We start from the raw sequence: 8096 nt of genomic DNA on the forward strand, positions 1-8096 counted from the left end.
GGCTGAAGGCCGTCCTACACTCAAACGCCTCCCCAGGCGCAGACTGGGAGCCGGAGATCCTTCAGTTTGCAAATCAGATGTCGCCTGCGGGGCTCAGAATGCCTTGCTCTGAGGAAGAAAAGTGTAAAATTCGACTCGCCCCCTTGCGGAGCTTACGTGAATAATGTTAGCAGCTAACATTTATGAAGCACTATGTCAGGAACTGTTCCCAGGTTTATTAACTTGTTTAGAGTTCACAAGAACCTTACGAGGTAGGTATCCTTATTGTCCCTGAGAGATAAGTAAACTGAGACAGGTCAAGCAACTGAACGTCACTTTTTTTTAGCGCTAAGTAGTTTACACAGAGCTTCTGTATATGTTATCTTACTTGATTTATCTCACTTAATGCTCTCAATAACCATGCCATCGTTTGCACAGACGGGCCATTTGTACGGCGCGGGTCATCATTTGTACATGAAGAATCCAAAGCTCCCGATACGGTGTTATCAGCCAGAGCCCTTGACCACCTGCTCCGAAATCCATCATTCTGCGCAGCATCCTGAAAGATGGAGGTTTGTAACACTTTCCGAGAGTGATTATAAATTAGGATAAAGATGAGGAGGAGGAAGACAATGACCCATGCTTGTCTTTGTTTTTAAGTGTTAAGGGCAGTGGGAGAATTTGGTTCCTTTACCAATTCATTCTTCTCATCTGCTGTGGTTCAAATATAAGAGACTATTAAACAGCTTATTAATAAGAATATGACTCCTCAATTCTTACTCTCTTAGTGGAGGAAAGGGTGGGGGAAAAGAGAAATCTCACATCTATGGTTGTGATATCTAGGGATATAGATAAAAAGCTAACTATATGCCCCAAGATATCTATATGCCGTCTCCTGAGCAGAACTGAACATTGGAAATGTTTTTCAGCTCTGCTGTCTGCGTCTCCCTTAGCCCTCACGTGTGACTGAAACTGAAATTGTTTCCTATGGTTGTTCAGTCACTGAGTCGTGTCCAGCTTTTTGCCTCCCCATGGACTGCAGCATGCCAGGCTTCTCTGTTTCCTATGTGGGGGCACAGACAGGCAGATCCTTAAACTTGTTAGGTCTTGAAGCAGCATTTGCAGAGAGAGTACAGTTTTTACTGACACTGTGTTGCAGATCAGCAAAAATGGCATTTTATGAAGAGTTTATTCATACATTATTGAGAGAATGTCAATTATAGAGGGAATAAGGAATGCTGAAATGAATTTACAAATAGGTATACTCTTATGCCAATATAATATAGCATTTCTGTTCTGTGATCTCAGGGACTTCAGCAGGAGTGGTGATGGGGGTTGAGGGTGAAGATGGGAAATAAGGATGAACAGAATGAGGTGGTCAAGGAAGGTGGTCAAAAAGCCAAGTTATACCTGGGGAAACCCGCCTGGGAGTTAGAACTTCCTAGGATAATGTATAGAGTGACTTTCTGGTACCAAGTGTCTATGGTTGTTTAGAAGTAATTACCTGACCGAAAAATCAAAACTCTAGATTCCAGATCTGAATCTGACACTTAACTACCTGTAGGACCGAAACCAAGTTGTTTTTATATGTTATAAATTTAGCCTCTTCATTTGTAAAACATGTACTTTAATGATGACTGTCCTTAGTGTACCATGCAAGGCTGCTATGATGCTCAGACGCATTAATAAATTCATATTAAGAAACTGATCTTGATGATCAAATTAAATAAACTAGCATTAAGCAAGTGATTTTTAAGTGGAAATATTTATATTTTATGAGCAGATGTTGTGTGCACATGTCATTGAGAATGCCTTGTATATGATTATCATAAAATTCATTTATTTAATTTAACAAATATTTATAGAGCAGTTATTCAAAAGCTCAAGCATATGTTATTCCTTGGCAGTTTAGAGATGAATAAAACACTGTCCTTGCCTAAGAGAAGATAGTAAACGAGACAGTCAAGTAATTTCAATACTGTGTAAAAGTGGTAATACCTGAGGGAAGAACAGAATGACCTAGAGCAAAGAGAAGGTGATGCTTAACTTTGATTTCAGTAAGATTCAGTTTTAGAATAAATGTCCCACGGTAGCCTGTCTATGCTAACATACTGCTTGATGTCTTTAATATTGTAAGAAAGTAAGACCTGTATCACTTCATACTATCTTACTTCTAGAGCTAAAGTGAATAAAGAATAAAGACTCAACGATTTTTCAGTTGATTCTGGCAGGGAATCAATTGTGCTGTCACATTCTCCTCTTATCATCCTCCCCCTCATCTACCTTCCTTTCTCCTCATATTTCATCATATTTCTTCTTCATAGACATTCCTGCCCCAGGAATTTTGTACCAGGTATCTCCTTGGTTATGTTTCAATGATAGGTAAATAGTTTTCATTCCAATCCTAAAGACAGGCAATGCCAAAGAATATTCAAATTACCCCATAATTGCATTCATTTCACATGCTAGCAAACTAATGCTCAAAATTCTCCGAGCGAGGCTCCAATGGTACTTGAACTGAGAACTTCTAGATGTTCAAGCTGGATTTAGAAAAGGCAGAGGAACCAGAGATCAAATTGCCAACATCCACTGGATCATTGAAAAAGCAAGAGAGTTGCAGAAAAACATCTACTTCTGCTTTATTGCCTACGCGAAAGCCTTTGACTATGTGGATCACAACAAACTGTGCAACATTCTTAAAGAGATGGGAATACCAGACCACCTGACCTGCCTCTTGAGAAACCTGTATGCAGGTCAAGAAGCAACAGTTACAACTGGACATGGAAAAACGGGCCAGTTCCAAATTGGGAAAGGAGTACATCAAGGCTGTATATTGTCCCCCTGCTTATTTAACTTATATGCAGAGTACATCATGAGAAACGCTGGGCTGGATGAAGAACAAGCTGGCATCCAGATTGCTGGGAGAAATATCAATAACCTCAGACATGCAGATGGCATCACCCTTATGGCAGAAAGCAAAGAGGAATTGAAGAGCCACTTCATGAAAGTGAAAGAGGAGTGTGAAAAAGCTGGCTTAAAACTCAACATTCAAAAAATGAAGATCATGGGATCCAATCCCATCACTTCATGGCAAATAGATGGGGAAACAATGGAAACAGTGGCAGACTTTATTTTGGGGGGCTCCAAAATCACTGCAGATGGTGACTGCAGCCATGAAATTAAAAGATGCTTGCTCCTTGGAAGAAAAGCTATGACCAATCTAGACAGCACATGAAAAAGCAGAGACATTACTTTGCCAACAAAGGTCCATCTAGTCAATGCTGTTTTTCCTGTAGTCATGTATGATGTGAGAGTTGGACCATAAAGAAGGCTGAGCATCAAAGAATTGATGCTTTTGAACTGTGGTGTTGGAGAAGACTCTTGAGAGTCCCTTGGACTGCAAGGAGATCAAACCAGTCCATCCAAAGGAAATCAGTTCTGAATATTCATTGGAAGGACTGATGCTGAAGCTTTAACTCCAAAACTTTGGCCACCTGATGGGAAGAACTGACTCATTGGAAAAGACCCTGATGCTGGGAAAGATTTAAGGCAGGAGGAGAAGGTGATGACAGAGGATGAGATAGTCGGATGGCATCACCGACTCTCTGGACATGAGTTTGAGCAAGTTCTGGGAGTTGGTGATGGACAGGAAAGCCTGGCATGCTGCAGTCCATGGTATGACAAAGAGTCGGACATGAATGATTGACTGAACTGAACTGAACTGAACTGATGATCTCTTGCAAGGAACTGCAGTTTAGGTCAGCACATGGCCAAGGGGAAGGTAGCATGGTGGCATCCATCACATGAACTGTCCTCTCATGAGTCTGAGGCTGGCATCAAGTAGTTTATGAATTAGTTCCTAAAACTTTTCTCATTATTTTAGTTAACTTTTTTAAGCTGGATAATAAAATTCATTCAGAAAAGGGTACAGAGCTGGAAAAAGAAAAAAAACACTTCTTGTTGAATTTTCTCAAGTTTAGCACATCTATTAAGCAAGATCAAGAAACAGAAAGTTACCAGTACCCCGGAACCTGTGCTGTGCTGTCTTCCAGTTGCAATCCCCTCTTACTGTCTCTGCAGTGACCAAAACTTCTGTACATGCTGCCTACAACATCTCTTCAGCATCATCTTTCCTTTTTTTGTATCAACTTTCTATGTGCCCAACCCTATAATATCAAACTAGAAACCTATTTTTGTATGGCTTTAGATTCTAGGTGTCTCTGACTATTGTAAAAGGATCTATCTTACAAACCTTTCTAGCAAATAGAGTCAAAAATTTTAAATATTTTAAAAAACACTTAATATGTGACTTGTAAGACTTCTACACTAAAAACTAAAAAACATTGATGAGTAAAATCAAGGAAGACTTAAATAAATGGGGACATATACCATGGATGGTGAGATATATGGTGGGTTGTAAGATTTACTATTATTAAGAAGTTAGTTTTGAACAATCAAAATCCCAATAGGCTTTTTTTAAAAATAGAGGATGGCAAATTTATTTTTATTATTTTTTACAAGTTTATTTAAAAATCTTTTTGGAAATGTAAGTGGCTAAGAATAGCCAAAACAAACTAGGAAAAAGAACAAATCAATTGTAAATTGATTTTTGACAAAGGTGCCAAGGTACTTGGGCTTCCCTGGTGCCTCAGTGGTAAAGAGTCACCTACCAATGCAGGAGACACAGTATCGATCCCTGGGTCAGGAAGATGTCCTGGAGAAGGAAATGGTGACCCACTCCAGCATTCTTGCCTAGGAATCCTATCGACAGAGGAGCGTGGAGATCTACAGTCTGTGGGGTCACAAAGAGATGGACACCACTTAGCGACTAAACACACACAGACCTAAAGAACTCTGAAACTTCCAGAAGAAAATATTTGAGAATATCTTCATGGCTTTGGGGTGGGCAAAGATTTCTTAGGAAGCAGAAAGCATGAACTATAAAAGAAAAAAATGATAAACTGTACTTCATTGGAGTTAAAAATTTTCATTCATCAAAAGACACCATTAATAAAATGAAAGAGTCCACAGATTAGGAAAAAATGCTTACAGTGCATACATCTGACAAGGAACTTGTATCATGAGTATATAAAAGTCTCCAATAAACCAATAATTAAAAGATAAACAACAAGGACCTATACATAGAAAACTATAAAACATCGATGAAAGAAATCAAAGAGGACACAAACAGATGGAGAAACATACCGTGTTCATGGATTGGAAGAATTAATATTGTCAAAATGGCTATTCTACCCAAAGCAGTCTATAGATTCAATGCAATCCCTATCAAGCTACCAACGGTATTTTTCACAGAACTAGACCAAAGAATTTCACAATTTGTATGGAAATACAAAAAACCTCGAATAGCCAAAGTAATCTTGAGAAAGAAGAATGGAGCTGGAGGAATCAACCTGCCTGACTTCAGACTCTACTACAAAGCCACAGTCATCAAGACAGTATGGTACTGGCACAAAGACAGAAATATAGATCAATGGAACAGAATAGAAAGCCCAGAGATAAATCCACGAACCTATGGACACCTTATCTTTGACAAAGGAGGCAAGGATATACAATGGAAAAAAGACAACCTCTTTAACAAGTGGTGCTGGGAAAACTGGTCAACCACTTGTAAAAGAATGAAACTAGAACACTTTCTAACACCATACACAAAAATAAACTCAAAATGGATTAAAGATCTAAATGTAAGACCAGAAACTATAAAACTCCTAGAGGAGAACATAGGCAAAACACTCTCTGACATAAATCACAGCAAGATCCTCTATGACCCACCTCCCAGAATATTGGAAATAAAAGCAAAACTAAACAAATGGGACCTAATGAAACTTAAAAGCTTTTGCACTACAAAGGAAACTATAAGTAAGGTGAAAAGACAGCCCTCAGATTGGGAGAAAATAATAGCAAATGAAGAAACAGACAAAGGATTAATCTCAAAAATATACAAGCAACTCCTGCAGCTCAATTCCAGAAAAATAAATGACCCAATCAAAAAATGGGCCAAAGAACTAAACAGACATTTCTCCAAAGAAGACATACAGATGGCTAACAAACACATGAAAAGATGCTCAACATCACTCATTATTAGAGAAATGCAAATCAAAACCACAATGAGGTACCATTACACGCCAGTCAGGATGGCTGCTATCCAAAAGTCTACAAGCAATAAATGCTGGAGAGGGTGTGGAGAAAAGGGAACCCTCTTACACTGTTGGTGGGAATGCAAACTAGTACAGCCGCTATGGAAAACAGTGTGGAGATTTCTTAAAAAACTGGAAATAGAACTGCCATATGACCCAGCAATCCCACTTCTGGGCATACACACTGAGGAAACCAGATCTGAAAGAGACACGTGCACCCCAATGTTCATCGCAGCACTGTTTATAATAGCCAGGACATGGAAGCAACCTAGATGCCCATCAGCAGATGAATGGATAAGGAAGCTGTGGTACATATACACCATGGAATATTACTCAGCCATTAAAAAGAACTCATTTGAACCAGTCCTAATGAGATGGATGAAGCTGGAGCCCCTTATACAGAGTGAAGTAAGCCAGAAAGATAAAGAACATTACAGCATACTGACACATGTATATGGAATTTAGAAAGGTGATAACGATAACCCTATATGCAGAACAGAAAAAGAGACACAGAAATACAGAACAGACTTTTGAACTTTGTGGGAGAATGTGAGGGTGGGATGTTTCAAAAGAACAGCATGTATACTATCTATGGTGAAACAGATCACCAGCCCAAGTGGGATGCACGAGACAAGTGCTCCGGCCTGGTGCACTGGGAAGACCCAGAGGAATCGGGTGGAGAGGGAGGTGGGAGGGGGGATCGGGATTGGGAATACATGTAAATCCATGGCTGATTCATATCAATGTATGACAAAACCCACTGGAAAAAAATAATAAAAAAAAAAAAAAAAAAAAGATAAACAACAGAATTTTTTAAATGGACATGAACTTAATTGATACTTCACAAAATAAAAGGTACAGATAGCCAAGAATCACATGAAAAAGCATTCAATATTATTAGTCATCAAGGAAATGCAAATTAAAACCACAATGAGAAGTCATTTCAAACCCACTAGAATGGCCAAAAATCAAAAGTACTAATGATACCAAATTTTGTTGAGTCTGTAAAGTGACCAGAACACTTGTTACTAGAGGTGTAAAACTATAATACTGCTTTGGAAAACTGTTAGGTAGGTTATTATAATGTTACTATATATTTACTGTGTTATCACACAATTCCATACCTAGACGTTTGCCCCCAAAGAAATGAAAGGATATGTCCAGAAAAAGACCTTTACCATTATGTTTAAAACAACTTTATTTACAATATCGCAAAACTGGAGACAGTCCAAATGTCACACATCTGAATACATTGTGGTGTGACCATACAGTGGGATACTACTCAATAGCAAAAAAAGATCCAAGGAAGACTTGTATGGAGGAAGTGCAAATATTGGAGTTATTAGACCTGGACTGGAGAATAACTATGAATAACATGTCCAAAATATTAGAAGACTAGTAAGGTATTTAATCAGAGCAGTAGAAACTGTAAAAAAAAAAATTAACAAGTTAGAAAACAAATATACAATATAAAGAGTAAACAAAAGGAGCAGTTCATTGTAGAAAACTAATAAAATTAGTAAAATTGACAAAAGCATTACAAGACTGACTATTCATGGAAAAATAAAAATAGGGCAAAAGACAGCACCAATGATATCAACAATGAATAAAGGAATAATACTACACAGAGAAAAAGAAAAGAATGTTCTACTAATACATGCAGCAATGTTAATGAGCCTCAATAGATTAAGTTGAGGAAACTAACCCAGACACAAAGTGAACAGCTATATGATTCCTTTAATTGGAAAGTGTTATACGTGGAGGTGTATCAGGAAATCAGAATAGCAGCTGTCTATATGGATTAAGATAAATTTAGGAGCGTGAAGGAACTTTCTGGGGTAATGGAAGTGTTTACGTCTTGCCTGGGGTATTAGTTACACAGATGTATATATTTGTTCAAGCTGTTGAATCTTACATTTAAGATCTTTGTAATTCACTGTAGGCACATTCTACCTCAGTTTA

At 38.2% G+C, this 8096-nt stretch overlaps 1 long non-coding RNA gene across 1 annotated transcript in view; it reads left to right on the plus strand.

The window, feature by feature from the left end:
• The first annotated feature begins 42 nt into the window (after window positions 1-42).
• The window catches only part of LOC133074153 (uncharacterized), a 30014-nt gene continuing 21960 nt past the window's right edge, over window positions 43-8096 (plus strand). Inside the window, exons 1-2 of the long non-coding RNA XR_009697088.1 lie at window positions 43-251; window positions 418-551. This is a non-coding gene — a long non-coding RNA (uncharacterized LOC133074153). The remainder of the gene's footprint in view (window positions 252-417; window positions 552-8096) is intronic.

Source organism: Dama dama, chromosome 19 (genome assembly GCF_033118175.1).
Source record: "Dama dama isolate Ldn47 chromosome 19, ASM3311817v1, whole genome shotgun sequence".
NCBI classification, from domain to species: Eukaryota; Metazoa; Chordata; class Mammalia; order Artiodactyla; family Cervidae; genus Dama; species Dama dama.